The sequence below is a fragment of the Sphaeramia orbicularis genome, chromosome 24 (assembly GCF_902148855.1).
Source record: "Sphaeramia orbicularis chromosome 24, fSphaOr1.1, whole genome shotgun sequence".
Taxonomy (NCBI): domain Eukaryota; kingdom Metazoa; phylum Chordata; class Actinopteri; order Kurtiformes; family Apogonidae; genus Sphaeramia; species Sphaeramia orbicularis.
The window spans coordinates 48113653-48130102 of record NC_043979.1 but is presented as its reverse complement, the minus strand read 5'-3'; the positions used below and the strand labels follow the sequence as shown (position 1 = coordinate 48130102).

At 37.7% G+C, this 16450-nt stretch overlaps 1 long non-coding RNA gene across 1 annotated transcript; it reads left to right on the top strand.

The window, feature by feature from the left end:
• The first annotated feature begins 2979 nt into the window (after positions 1 to 2979).
• On the top strand, positions 2980 to 5350 carry LOC115414553 (uncharacterized). Its single transcript, XR_003934669.1, has 4 exons — positions 2980 to 3012; positions 3180 to 3236; positions 4492 to 4539; positions 5107 to 5350. It is a non-coding gene; the product is annotated as an uncharacterized LOC115414553 (long non-coding RNA).
• Positions 5351 to 16450: the final 11100 nt, after the last annotated feature.

The following is a 16450-nucleotide window of genomic DNA, read 5'->3' as shown; positions in this document are numbered from 1 at the left end:
TGTGCCTGGTCTGACAGGTGGAGCTGTGGGCAGGACACACCTCTGTGGTCCGCACCACACCTGTGCCTGGTCTGACAGGTGGAGCTGTGGGCAGGACACACCTCTGTGGTCCGCACCACACCTGTGCCTGGTCTGACAGGTGGAGCTGTGGGCAGGACACACCTCTGTGGTCCGCACCACACCTGTGCCTGGTCTGACAGGTGGAGCTGTGGGCAGGACACACCTCTGTGGTTCGCACCACACCTGTGCCTGGTCTGACAGGTGGAGCTGTGGGCAGGACACACCTCTGTGGTCCGCACCACACCTGTGCCTGGTCTGACAGGTGGAGCTGTGGGCAGGACACACCTCTGTGGTCCGCACCACACCTGTACCTGGTCTGACAGGTGGAGCTGTGGGCAGGACACACCTCTGTGGTCCGCACCACACCTGTGCCTGGTCTGACAGGTGGAGCTGTGGGCAGGACACACCTCTGTGGTCCGCACCACACCTGTACCTGGTCTGACAGGTGGAGCTGTGGGCAGGACACACCTCTGTGGTCCGCACCACACCTGTGCCTGGTCTGACAGGTGGAGCTGTGGGCAGGACACACCTCTGTGGTCCGCACCACACCTGTACCTGGTCTGACAGGTGGAGCTGTGGGCAGGACACACCTCTGTGGTCCGCACCACACCTGTGCCTGGTCTGACAGGTGGAGCTGTGGGCAGGACACACCTCTGTGGTCCGCACCACACCTGTACCTGGTCTGACAGGTGGAGCTGTGGGCAGGACACACCTCTGTGGTCCGCACCACACCTGTACCTGGTCTGACAGGTGGAGCTGTGGGCAGGACACACCTCTGTGGTCCGCACCACACCTGTACCTGGTCTGACAGGTGGAGCTGTGGGCAGGACACACCTTTCCTGACTTTGTGGGTCCCCATTTCACCTGTGCCCCTCCCCCACTCACGGGGTTCCCCCTCGGTGTGAGCAGGGGTCAGGGTGTGGGTCAGTGACAGAAGGCAGCAGCAGCAGAGGACAGAGAAGGACGGATGGAGAAAAATAAAAAGAACGTGGACAAAACCAGCAGAAAACAGAACACTAGGTAAGTTTACAGTCTTGCACACTTAAAATATTAATTAGACTTAGCATTGTGGCTAGCGTGTTTACAGCTAAAAGCTCACTTGTTTATATTAGCTAGCATGGTCGCTAATGCTAACATGCGCTAGCTTCACATTATAGAATGTTGGAACAATATGTTTTAAACATTAGAACCGTGCACTGATATTTCACCGGTTTCACATGTATTGTTTGTGTTTCAAACCTGAGTTTTCTTAATTTAATCACTGATATTACAGTGGAGTGCAGAAAAGGGGGCGTGTCCGCGGTGCTGCGAGTATAAACAGACAGCGGAGAGTATTTAAGTGACGTCATCTGTATTCTATGTGGCTGGAGCTGTGTCACTGCACTAAAGGCTGAGTTTAAGGTTTAGATTTAGACTTTAGCACACAGGTGTCCTCTGACGCACTCTCTGTCCGCTGACGGGAGCGTGCACACCTGTGTGTGAGGGAGCGTGCACAACGCCATACCCAGAGCAGAGGAGAATAGTTAACACGTGACCGCCTCATATAAAAAAGGTAAATAACATGAGGCTATTAACCCAAATATCAAGGTATAATTCTGTTCTATAGGAAAAGTAACTTTAAATGACTTCTGTTGTGATCTGGCGTTATATATAAAACATAAAATGAACTTGCCCCCTTTAATATAATGGTAAGAGAAACTGGATTTTTTTTGTTTGTTTTGCACCTCTTAAACTGACCGCTCCATTACGTTTCTTGTTGCATATTAACGTGTGTCTGTGATTTCATGCAGAGTCCAGCTATGTGTAGCTAGTATCAGAAGCTCTCTGTCTGCACTGTATGCAACAGATAATATAAACAAAGCAGTCACCTGTCAGCTGACCAGACCAGGACCCCAGTAGAACTGTGCAAGTACCTGCTCTCCCCTGACAGTTATTGTTTTTGGACTGTTCTGCAGAAATAGTGTTCAGACCAGGTTTTCTGCACGCTTACAGCGTCTGAAGGACCATCATGAAAAATGCTTATCCAAGTACACGGAGTGGGAGACTAACCAAACACAGGTAAAGATGACTGACCTTTAATATTCACATTTGACACAATATTGCAGTCATATGTAGTCATGCATGCATGCATACTCGGCTGCTGCCTATAAAGAAATTAAAGAATATCTCCAGCTTTGTATTTTTTTTTTTAAGGTAATTCGGAGATGTTCATATCCTGGTGGAAACCGTATAATTGTATAATTCCTCATGCACTGTCCAGTTTGTGGTAGTGAGTGAGCATATGGCAAAAATTGCACATCACAATCATCTGTAAAATAGATTTTATACAAAGACTAACTTATTTCATTGGGCCTTTTACATATTATGTTCTAGTTGTGTTTTTTTTTTTTTTTCATGGTGGTAATATTTGTATCTGTGTTTTAGTCCTCAAGACTGCCACACCAAAGAAGGGTGAATACCACACCACAGGAGACATCATTTGAGTTAATCCCACCCTCCAACAGCTTGGTAAGATCAGAGACCTATCCCACACACTTAACACAATATACTCGAGTAGTGCACTACCTTACACCACGTGTTCAAGGAAGAAGTTAATACAGTTCATCAGGGTTTTCTTGATTTTAGATTGCAGAGTTGTAAGATGAATCAAATGTGTGAATAACACAGTCAGTGGTTTTTACTGTAACAGCGGCTCTCAGTCACAGTCACTTTCAGCAGTAATATTCAGCCTTAGTTCATCCAAACAGCACCAAACCTTTCTGCACCAACCTAGTGTGTGTACTGACGGTTGGCCAGTATTCTGTAACTGTAACTGTAACTCAACAAAATTAGAAACAATACATGTAGTCACATCCGTCTGTTCTGCCTTTTTAGCCCTTAGGAAGACCTCATAAAGAGGAGGAGGTCTCATCAGGACCATCTCCTGAGGTCCTGGCACCTTGCAATAGTTTGGTAAGTATTCAAAAGTTACTGTTATTAACCAGCAGTAGTGAGAATACCTCCTGTAAAATTAGAGCATACTACATGTTATACCACAGTGCATGTCCTGGAAGTTACTAATTATGTTTCATATTTGTATTCATATTATGGATATTTACACTATTATTTTTCCAACATAGGAAGCATGCAGTTTTGACCCAAACGTTCCACCACTGGAAAGAACTGACAGCATATTTGTAAGTCTGCATATTTAGTTTTGTCTATCAACCTCTATTTAACCTCATAGCTTTTAATCCTCAGACACTAACACCAAACCTTTCTACACCAACCTTGTGCCTGTACTGACAGTTAGCCAGCATTCTGGTAACTGTGTAACTCAGCAAAATTCGAACCAATACATGTAGTAGCATTCATTCATTTCATTTATTTCGTTCATGGTTGAGCATTTCATCAGTAAGCATTCAATAATTATCAAGTAAACAAACATGTCCACACCCATGCTCGAAAAGGAGCAGGATGAAGAAAATCTTACATTTCCTGTCCCCTTCTAAATAATAATAACCTTAATGGTTAGCCATACACAACTAGCTATAAAATCATACTGTATAAAGTCAGACAAACCAAACTAAATACATCCAAAGATAATTTAAAAAATGAATACAAAACCAAGTGCAAAACTACATGTGCAGAAAGTACAAAACATAGGTAAATATAAACCTGATGAAATGATGCAAAAACATTATACCAGAGCAAAATAAGTAAATAAATATGTCACAAAATGCAAAACAAATACGAAGCCAAATGTAAATCTTATAACTGTTCATATCATCTCATTGTTCTTTCTTTCTACACTTTTTTCATTTGGAATATGTTTTTACAGCCCTTCAGCTCAATATAAAGAGAATTCCAGAGTTTAACCCCACCACTGCTTCACAGTTGTCTGTTCACACTGGTGTTTGAGATGACCTTTCCTTCTGTGCTCTTCCTTCTCTGAAGTGAAGACAAACAGTTTTTGTAATTTAGCTGGTACTAGTTTACTTTTGGCCTTGCACATAACAAGTAATGTCTGTAGCTTAACTAGCTCCTGCCATTTCAATAATCCAGAATTAATAAATAATATATTAGTGTGTTCCTGATCATCTGCTTTATGGATAATCCTGATAGCTCTCTTCTGTAGGAGATACAACGGCTTTGTGTTACTCTTATATGTATTACCCCAGACATTCACACAGTAGCTAATATATGGCCATATAAATGCACAATACAGGGTTCGCATCGCTCTGTAATCTAACAAATACTTTACCTTGTTTAAAATGAAAATACTCTTTGACATCTTTTTTCCTCACATGTGCAATATGGGACTTCCATGTCAGACCTTCATCCAATATTACTCCCAAAAAGCAAAGCTCAGAGAGTTTCAGCTAGATGGTAGAGTTTTAGGATGACCTTACTGTTTTTAATCAGATTTCTTTGTGGTTTATTCTTTCTTAGGACCCCAAATATATGGCTGGACATGGCAAGATGAATCCTCTGCTACAGGTATCCCACAGACTGTTTGCCCATTAACTTTTTCAACACAGAATCACTGAGCAAGCATTGTTAATAGCATTATTAAAACACATTTTAGTTGGTAGATTTCTCATCCTATGTGAGGTTTTTATTCATAAGCAAAGAAAGAAATCAAAGATTGTACATGGCAAACAAGATTATACCGCTACAACAATCAAAATTCTACCAATATCTTGTAAACTGGCTAAATTTAAACAGACATAGCTGCCCTGTGATTATTAATTTGAATAGTATCTAGTATTGGTTAATTTGTAGAAAAATACTAAAACAAAATGTGAAATATATATCAGGTTTGGTACCGCATCAGCTAGTACAACTGATGATGTAAATTATTTTAGTGTTTGTGTTATGTATTAATAAAAAATATCAGCTTTCAGGACATTGCTTAATGAAATTACACATCTGATTAATTGATGAAGCTGGCTGGTCACTGAATTCTTTGACATTACTAGTATGTGAGTCTGTTAAGTGAGTTGTAGTGACACCAGCCTTATAGTCTATGGGTCTGATTGTCTTTTTTCTGTCTTCTTGTCTTAGAGAGCTCAAAGAGGAGGAGTTGGACACCTGCAGAAGTGTGTGCAGAGGAAAAGACTCTAAAGGTGTTCATAGACGGTGGAAAAGTTCCCAGGAAAGCAGACTGTGTGGCTTGCATCAAGGCCTCACCACAAGAGCTGAAGTCAAGAACCTGGAAGGCTGTTAAGTACTATGTTAAGAACCGAATAACAGCAGTTCAGCGTGAAGGAGCAAGACGGTATTAAAGATTTTCTCAGGCTTTTGTTTTGAAAGGTTAATATTTCCCTTACCTCTACACTGGAGCTGCATCTTTTCTGTTTTGTTTTGAAAAACAGTTTCCTGTTGTTTTGGGGGGTTTGTGGATCTAAACATTATCTGAACAGCCTTTTTTTATAATCCCAGAAAACTGCAGTGCATTTAGTTTTGTTCAAAATTGTTATGGTTCATCACAACGTTTGTGTGGCATTATGTCCAGTTGGTGCAATTTGCTGAGCTAAAAATATGATTTAAAATCATAGTACTCAATTTTGTTTAAAATATTCTGGGAAAACAAAGGCACTTTTTTGAAGGCTTCCATTTAATGTGTGGCAGACACGAATCAATATCAGAATGCATCACTACACTGAACACAAGTCTTAACTGGATTTTAGGGTCTCTACCATCATGTTTCAAAGCTAGCTGGAGGGAGAGGAAGATGATCAGGAAGTAGCTGGAGAGAGAGGAAGATGATCAGGAAGTAGCTGGAGAGAGAGGAAGATGATCAGGAAGTAGCTGAAGAGGAAGATGATCAGGAAGTAGCTGAAGAGGAAGATGATCAGGAAGCAGCTGGAGGGAGAGGAAGATGATCAGGAAGCAGTTGGAGGGAGAGGAAGATGAGCAGGAAGTAGCTGGAGAGAGAGGAAGATGAGCAGGAAGCAGTTGGAGGGAGAGGAAGATGATCAGGAAGTAGTTGGAGGGAGAGAAAGATGAGCAGGAAGCAGTTGGAGGGAGAGGAAGATGAGCAGGAAGCAGTTGGAGGGAGAGAAAGATGAGCAGGAAGTAAGTTGAAGAGGAAGATGAGCAGGAAGTAGTTGAAGAGGAAGATGAGCAGGAAGTAGCTGAAGAGGAAGATGAGCAGGAAGTAGTTGGAGAGAGAGGAAGATGAGCAGGAAGCAGTTGAAGAGGAAGATGAGCAGGAAGCAGTTGAAGAGGAAGATGAGCAGGAAGTAGTTGAAGAGGAAGATGAGCAGGAAGTAGTTGAAGAGGAAGATGAGCAGGAAGTAGTTGAAGAGGAAGATGAGCAGGAAGTAGTTGGAGAGGAAGATGAGCAGGAAGCAGTTGGAGAGGAAGATGAGCAGGAAGCAGTGAAGAGGAAGATGAGCAGGAAGCAGTTGAAGAGGAAGATGAGCAGGAAGTAGTTGAAGAGGAAGATGAGCAGGAAGTAGTTGAAGAGGAAGATGAGCAGGAAGTAGTTGAAGAGGAAGATGAGCAGGAAGTAGTTGGAGGGAGAGGAAGATGAGCAGGAAGCAGTTGAGAGAGGAAGATGAGCAGGAAGTCGTTGAGAGGAAGATGAGCAGGAAGCAGTTGAAGAGGAAGATGAGCAGGAAGTAGTTGAAGAGGAAGATGAGCAGGAAGTAGTTGAAGAGGAAGATGAGCAGGAAGTAGTTGAAGAGGAAGATGAGCAGGAAGTAGTTGAAGAGGAAGATGAGCAGGAAGCAGTTGAAGAGGAAGATGAGCAGATAGTAGTTGGAGGGAGAGGAAGACACGTCTTGACTGCATTTTAGGATCTCTTCCATCATGTCTCTCAAGATTTTATGAGCCTGACACAGACTGAAGCTGTAAAATTCAGTATAAAACCGTGTTGTGTGTGTAGTTTTTGATTCAGGGTCACTGCTCATGTGAGATTGAATCTTGCACAGTTCCTGCTCCCTGTTTTTCTAAAGAACTTTAATTGTTGGACATGTGGAGTCCATCTGTTCAACTGACACTTTACTGTTGGACGTGCAATAACACAAATAAAAACAGTCATGGTGATCTGTAATTGAATAGACATTTTTCTTTGTGAAGGTCCCAAGACCAGACTGGGGCTGATCGATCAATCAATCAACAAACCATCCTTCAGTTTAAAAAAACTTCATTTACAACAGATCTCAAAACAACTCATGATTGATGTTGCTTGACTTTTGACAGCTGAAAGCAGTATAAATGCTGGGTAATGTTAGGGGTCACTGGATGATATCATTATAAAGGAACATATGAAGGAACATTAACAACATGTTGAACCAATATGACTAAAGTAATGATAATTCAAATCATATACGGGCAACGCTTGTGTTTCAGATTGAAGATCTGATCAGCTGATGTGCCACTGTGGACAGTCAGTCACTGTAGATGTGCATCATAGCTCTAGACTGTCACAACAGTGCTGTAATTACATGCAAATAGGAAAAGCAGTTCCGGTCCCCAAGGGGGGGCAGAATACAGGTTTGGTCCCCAAAATCATCAAAATTCAGGTTTAAATTTTTTCTGTGAGTTTTAGATGTTTCAAGTGATTTTTGTGTTCCCTTAAATTTTTCATGATTTTACAAGTTAAAATAAAGGCTGTAGGACCTTCAGAAAGGGTGGATCCCACCAGACACCAGTATGTCATTGGATCCCACGGGGTAGCAAAAACGGGTATGTGTGTGTGTGTGTGTGTGTGTGTGTGTGTGTGTGTAAACATAGTGATGGTTTTATCTTATGGTTTTAAATTGTTATCTTTGTTTATAAGATGCCTCACATGGTTTTGACTTAATTTCTCTCAACATTGATTGCTTTTTTTTAAATCCATTTCTATGATTTTAAATGTTCTTCTTCTAGATTTCTACAATATCTTTCCTGCTCTGACTGTAAATAATCATTTTCTACCACATCTAACCATCTACTTTCATCACATCTGACTGAGGAAGAAAAATCTACCACTAAACTTTAAGGAAATATTGATGTTTCTAAACTACATGGACATAAATATTGGGACACATCATGTCTACAGCTGTAACATGTCCTGTTCATGAGGATTTAAGATAAAACCATCACTGTTTACACACACACACACACACACACACACACACACTCATATATATGTAAACATAATGATGGTTTTTTTGTTAAATCCTCATGAACAGGACATCTTACAGCTGTAGACATGATGTGTCCCAATATTTATGTCCATGTAGTTTAGAAACATCAATATTTCCTTAAAGTTTAATGGTAGATTTTTCTTCCTCAGTCAGATGTGATGAAAGTAGATGGTTAGATGTGGTAGAAAATGATTATTTACAGTCAGAGCAGGAAAAATAATGTAGAAATCTAGAAGAAGAACATTTAAAATCATAGAAATGGATTTAAAAAAAAGCAATCAATGTTGAGAGAAATTAAGTCAAAACCATGTGAGGCATCTTATAAACAAAGATAACAATTTAAACCAAACTAACCAATGCAATGATATGTATCCCATTATATAAAACTATATTCTGACATTAGTCATTATTGTTTTGTATCCCAGACCCCTGTTGGAAAATAAACCCCCGGATTCACCGTGTCCACATACTTTTGTCCACATAGCAGAATTAATCGACCCTTCTTCATCCAATAACCTCCGTCCCTCTTCACACCCGTCCTTGTTAACACATTGTTTTCAGTTTTTTTTTTCCTTTACAGACTCAGTACTGGTGGAGCGCTGCAGTCGGTAAACATGAAAAGGTTTCCCCTGTTGAGGAATTGACTCCATGCCTTCACATCTCAAAGCAACATGGTTGATCAATACGGAGACGTGGCTGAGCATGAGAAAACTGTTCCTGTGGTGTTTATCTGCACATGCTCAGTCCTGCAACACCGTCCTCCTTATTCCACTCAGGCTTTTATTAAATACGAGGGCTTTGGATTCTTTATGTGTTGATCATGTTTGTCATTAAATAATTCAGTTTTATATATTTAGAACTTTATCTGCATTATTTTGTTGCATTGGTAACACTGGTCAACAACAAATGTATTGTTTCAGTTTTCTGAGCTGATTTAGGATAATTATGGTGTGCTGAATCCAAAAATCACATTAATTTTGCTCAATCAGGTCAACTTTCTGAACTATGCTACATATTGGCTTTTTAACATTTTTGCTTACATTTATGGGCATTTTCACATCATATGATACAAAATTCTTTTATATTTCTTGCAATAAACGAGTTCTGAAGATTTTACTTTTGCCAATTTATGATTAATGTTTTTTTTAACCCTTTCATGCACACTGGTCACTCCAGTGGACAGCAATTCTACAGCTGTTCTCTTGTATATTCATGGATTTTGTTGTTCTTTTCGTTGTTTGTTTTTTACACATATCTGTATTAAAGTTTTAAGACACTACATATCTTTTCTGACATGAATTGGTGACATTATGTAGATCTTCCCTGAGCATAAACCCCCAGAATCACAAGCCATCCCCACAGTTTTCACACAATTTATCAGTAAATACAGGGTGGGGAAGCAAAATGTACACTGAACATTTAGTTGTTTTTTCTCAGCAGGCACTACGTCAGTTGTTTTGAAACCAAACATATATTGATGTCATAATCATACCTAACACTATTATCCATACTATTGCAGAAACTTTTGCCCATATGAGTAATCAGGAAAACAAACGTCAAAGAGTGTGTGATTTGCTGAATGCACTCGTCACACCAAAGGAGATTTCCAAAATAGTTGGAGTGTCCATAAAGACTGTTTATAATGGAAAGAAGAGAATGACTATGAGCAAAACTATTACCAGAAAGTCTGGAAGATACTATTAAAGAAGAATGGGAGAAGTTGTCAGCTGAATATTTAAGGAACACTTGCGCAAGTTTCAGGAAGCGTGTGAAGGCAGTTATTGAGAAAGAAGGAGGACACATAGAATAAAAACATTTTCTATCATGGGAATTTTCTTGTGGCAAATAAATTCTCATGACTTTCAATAAACTAATTGGTCATACACTGTCTTTCAATCCCTGCCTCAAAATATTGTACATTTTGCTTCCCCACCCTGTACATGTTTCTGTGCATCAGAAGTTAAACATGTGGTGTCCAGCTGAGTGGACATTTTTGCAACTTCGTGAAAAATAGGTTCATAAGAATTTTTTTTTTTGTCATTATTATTTTTTTATGTATTTTTTATTTTATTTTTATTTATTTTTCAGAGGAAAATTTTCAATCCCATTGTGTTTTTTCATGCCTAAAGAGGAATAAAAACACTCAAGAAAAATTTTTGATTAAGTTTCTCATAATTCATGCATGAAAGGGTTAATATTACAGGTGAATGAAATGGCTTCGACTAGAAGATCTTGCAAAAATAAGCCTGACGTATTCTGCTACATCTGCGCTGAATACACCATTGTACCTAACAGGAATCAAGTCACAGCTTTCATAAAGTGTGCTTACCAATCTTATTTTGGTATTAATTATTATATTTTGTGAGAAGATCAAATCTTTCAAAATCAAATTAGCAAAAAAAACCCTGACCTGATTGAGAAAAACAGATGTCATTTTTGGATTTAGAAAATGGTCCTAATTCAGTTGAAAAAACCAAGACAACTTGCAAAAAACATTTTTTGTAACCCAGTGTTATTTCCTTCCTACTACTATTTTTTTTTATTCTTCTACTCGAATGGAGCGACTGTAACACCCAGTAATTTCCTCCTTGGTTTAATAAAGTATTCTGATTCTGAAAATAAACAACACAACAAAACAGATGAGGGTTTTTCCATAAATTGTCATGAAAGAAGACAGAACTGAAGTGGAGGCTCATTGAAAACACAACCGTTCTCACTGATGAAAACAGAATTCTGAATACTGGATGTAATTTCCACCAAACACTGGACCGTCAAGACGCTGATACACAATAAAAAAACACATCCGAACAATTTACTGTAAGAAAAATAAAACATCTGAGGAGCAGATAAGTAGTAGCTGCCATCACTCTCATGAACGTCATTTTACATTTTTCGGAAAAAGGCGGAAAAACACACCATCCGCTGTCGTCAAATTTAATGACTTGATTCAATTCCCCGGTCTCTGACAAAAAAAAAAAAAAAAAAAAAAAAAAAAGCGTATCAACGGGTAGGATTTGCTGTAAATGAACTAAGTCTACTTTTTTTTTTTTCCTATTAATGAGCCGTGATACATAAAAACTCCTGTGGGAAAATAAACATACACTTGGAAGATTAAGCGGAGACGGTTTTGATTGGAAAACCCTATGAGACGGCAAATCAAATCAACAGCGTATATTTCTATTCAATAGGAGCCGATGCGTTCCGTAGAGTGTCTCCTGATATAAATTCAATACGGCCGTGTATTAACTCCTCATGAATATCTATATATACACTCGTCCCAAAGCTAATCCTTCAATAATAGAACCTCAGTGACTGCTGGATGTAATCACCGAGGAAAGAAAGCGCAGCAGAAATTATATTTATGTCACTTATTTCACCTGATTCTATCCATTTATTATCTATTGTTTAGCTTTTCTACTTGTTTAGGACATGTTTTAGCATTAAAATTAACAATAAAACCTGTTTTTTTCCCCCCAGACTCATTTTTTAACAGGATATAATGCAGTGATTTGTAAAACTACGCACAAACCTTCAATATTAATGAACTATTTTAACATTAGTGCCGATGAATCCTAATTAACGCCTTATTTGTTGACGCTGGACGACGGCCAAACACATTATTACTTTTTCAATGCGGGAGGGGTTTGATAGTAGCAATTATGTGGAAATATGGTAAATACCCAAGCAGAGTAATTAGAAACGTTCCAGTTATTTCATTGTTCTTATGTAGTGAATTAAAGTATTGGATGTAAAGACGAACGGTGTTGAAGAATGCATTTATCACAGACGAGTTCAACTGGTTTGAGTTCAGGTTCTACATTCACTTTGATCTAAAGTGGGTCGGACCAGTAAAATAATAACAAAATAACCTAGAAATGATAAAAACTAAAACATTTTCTCTTTAATTTAGTGCAAAAACAGCTTTAACCCTCCAGTATCCGGGTGCACCTTTTAGCCACACTTTGCACTTTGTGTTAAAAAATTTCATATTATTTTTCACAATTTAAATAAGGTTAGAATTTAAAAGTTGTTCATTTTTGCATGATCTTTAAAATTCTGTCCACCAACTCAAATGTGCACATTGTAAACAAAAGAAAATGACCAGACTAGCATCTGTCTGCCAAGTGTGTCTAAAACGCACTATTTCTAACATTTGATCTGTATGATTAGCGCTGACCTGGATTTACAAAAATAAAATCAAATTAGAGCAGAAAAATAAATCAAAATATAATACTTAATAGTTTGATTTATAGGTGTGCATTTTACGCACACTTGGTGACAGATGCTGGTATTTTTGAACATTTGACCTAGCGCCAAATATAATAATGCAAATTAACCAGTGTTGGAGTTAATCATTGACATATGCCAGGATGAAAAAATCAAATAATATGTGATCCACTTTTTATGTAGTATATTGAAAAAAAAAAATTTTTTTGCATCCAAAAAAATGGTTTGTTTACATTACAAACACAGCATTTAAAGGGTTAAAAAATGTGACAATTTTTGAGTGTTTGGTATTTTTATTTACAGCTCAAGTTAATGAAATAGAAAAAAAGTGTAAAAGAATTAAAAACAAACTGTATGAAATTTTTTTTGACATTATTCCACAAGTGTGCCAAAAAGGCACACTTGGTGCTGAGTAAGAGCCTTGCTGGATGGGATACCGGAGGGTTAAATTGTGAAAATATTTACAATCCACCTCAAAGAAACAACAAACAGACAATAATCATACATGACATCTACTGGCCTATAATGTTTCATAGCTGTTGATCCACTAATCTGAACCAGCCCGGATCCCGGATGAGCCCCCACATTTTTGCCAATCCAGCTCAAAAAACAAATAAACAACAATTATACATGACATCTATAGATTTAAAATGTTTAGTGCCTGTTGATCCACTAATCTAAACCAACCCAGATCCTGGATGAGCCCCCACATTTTTGGCAATCCAGCTCAATGAAACAACAAATAGACGACAATGATGCATGACATCGACTGACCTATAATGTTTAATACCTGTTGATCAACTAATCTAAACAAGTCAAATCCCAGATGAGCCCCCATATTTCTGCCAATCCAGTTCAAACAAACAACAAATTGACAACAGTCATACGTAACATCTACTGATCTAAAATGTTTAGTACCTATTGAAACACTAATGTCAACCAGCCCGGATCCCGGATGAGCCCCCACATTTTGCCATTCCAGCTCAAAGAAACAACAAATAGAAGAGTACTGCACATGACATCTACTAATTTAAAATGTTTAATAGCTGTTGATCCAGTAATATAAACAAGCCCATCTCCCAGATGAGCCCCCACATTTTTGGCAATCCAGCTCAAAGAAACAACAAACGGAGTATCGCACATAACGTCTGCTGATTTAAAATGTTAAGTACCTGTTGATCCCCTAATCTAAACAAGCCCAAATCCCAGATGAGCCCCCACATTTTTGGCAATCCAGTTTAAACACATAAGAAATAGAAAACAATCATATGTGATGTCTACTGATTTGAAATGTTTAATACCTGTTGAAACACTAATCCTATCAATCCATGTAAATAATTGGTGTAAAATAGTTTGTCGTCTTTTCACGGTCATCAGATATGACTCATTTGGACGTTCAGAGGAAACACTGAATGTAGGGACAATATCATTTGAAGGCCTCGACAAAAACAGTTCTAGGTCTTTAAGGATTAAAACAGATCAGTTCATTCATCAGGTCTTTAATCTGTAATTTATGCTACATCATGATTGGGATTAATGACACAACAAAACAACTCAGCGCCCTTGCTCCAACTTTCCCTTCGTTTCAGGCTCCTCTAAACTTCTCCTGGTTCTTTGTTTCATACTGTGTCTTCGTCCTCGCTACGGCGGAGACGGCGTTCGGTAATTAGACGAGATAAGACGCAGACCGTGGACAGCGAACACTCCCGAAATTCAGGACGAGAATCCCAGACAAAAGCTTCTGCCGCGGTCAGCAAAAAGAAAAGGAGGAAGAGGAGAAGGAGAAGGAGAGTCGGATCAAAGTGAGGACGAAGATGGAGACGCAGATAAGAGGAAGTACAGCTGAAAGATTCGCAATCAAAGAGAGATCGGAAGGAAGACGGTTGGAAATGTGAGGATATGGAAAGAAAGAGAAAAACACCTCAGCAGAAGAGGAGGTACAAGATGGACAGAACGAGCAGTTTTCCAACGGTTGATTCTTTTCTAACGGGTCTGGGATTCAAAACAATAACGACAAATGTAGTTTTATATTGGAATAAATATCATTGCATTGGTTAGTTTGGTTTAAATCATTATCTTTGTTTCTAAAATGCTTCAGAGATGGTTTGGACTGAATTTATAAACTTTTTTTTTTATGTATGACTATGATTTTAAATGTTCTTCCCTAAATTTCTAAAATATTTTTCATGTTCTGACTGTAAATAACAATTTTCCACAACTTACTATCTACTTTTATCACATCTTACATGGGACGAAATAAGCTCCCATTAAACTTTAAAGAAATGTTGATGTTTCTAAACTGTGGACATAAATATTGGGACGCATCATGTCTCCAGCTGTCAGATGTCCTGTTCATGAGGATTTAAGATAAAAACATCAATATTTGTTTCACTTTAATTCTGTCCTGTTCTTAGTTATTTTTGATCATTCTTTACACTATAAATATGAATTATTGTATCTGTGAAGCATCATTTAGTCCAAAACCCAAAGAGATTCACTTTAACACAACAAACAGTGAAGAAAAATGAACAAATATGGTGTTTGTTCTTAAAAATAATTGAAATAAACCCATGAACCATAATGGAAACACTGATTAATTACTGATCTACTGAAGAAAAATGAAATGAATGGACAATAACATTCAGAATGATTTAATGGAGATGAAACTGATCTGAAATTAAACATAGAAATGACTCACTGATTGATGTTTCTAAACTATATGGACATAAATATTAGGACGCATCATGTCTACAGCTGTCAGATGTCCTGTTCATAAAAAAATCTCCCATTAAACTTTAAGTAAATATTGATGTTTTTATCTTAAATCCTCATAAACAGGACATCTGACAGCTGGAGACATGATGTGTCCCAATATTTATGTCCATATAGTTTAGAAACATAAATATTTCCCTTAAGTTTAAGTGAGATGTAAAAAAAAAAGTAGATTGTTAATTGTGGTAAGAAAATTATTCTATATAATTCTATATAATTGACAGAACTAGCATTTCACGACTAAATCTGTGGTGTTTTTGGTCAATTTTAACAATAACATCTAAAAACTAAAAACACTGTTACACAATTATTAGACAAGTGAGTATTTGGACCATATCATCATTTTTATGCAAATTTTCCAACTCTAACCTCTAGAAATTCAGTTTATTATTGGAATTAATCATTCTGTTGTTAATTTTGATGCTTTTTTTATTTTAATGCTTATTTTGTTCATTTTGATGCTTGTTTTTTTATTTTGATGCTTATTTTTTTATTTTGATGCTTATTTTATTCATTTGTGGTGCTTTTTTGTTCTTTTTGATACCTGTATTATTCATTTTCATTAATTTTGTTGCTTATTCTGTTCATTTTAGCTATTTTGTTGCTAACCATGTACTTTTTTCACATCTCACTGAAGAAGTAAAATCTACCATTAAACTTTAAGGAGATATTGATGTTTTTATCTTAAATCCTCATGAACAGGGCATGTTACAGTTGTAGACATGATGTGTCCCAATATTTATGTCCATATAGTTTAGAAACAGCAACATTTCCTTAAAGTTAATGGTAGATTTTTCTTCCTCAGTCAGATGTGATGAAAGTAGATGGTTAGATGTGGTAGAAAATTATTATTTACAGTCAAAGCAGGAAAAATATTTTAGAAATTTAGAGGAAGAACATTTAAAATCATAGTCATGGACAAAAAAAACAAATCAATGTTGAGAGAAATTACATAAAAACCATCTCTGAGGCATTTTGGAATCACAGATAATAATTTAAACCAAACTAACCAATGCAATGATGTTCATCCAAATATAAAAGTATATTCTGACTTTTGTTGTTATTATTTTGTTTTTATTATTTTGTAGAACAGAAACACCTGAATTCAACGTGTCCACATACTTTTGTCCATACAGTGGAAGCAGCTCTTTATTGTGTTCAAATATTGATCGGCCTAAAGCATCAGTGACACTTCTCTTTACCCTTTAGATCTGCTTTGCAGCAGAACCAGGAGCCCATATGTGCACAAATGCACAGAGTAGAAGCTCTGA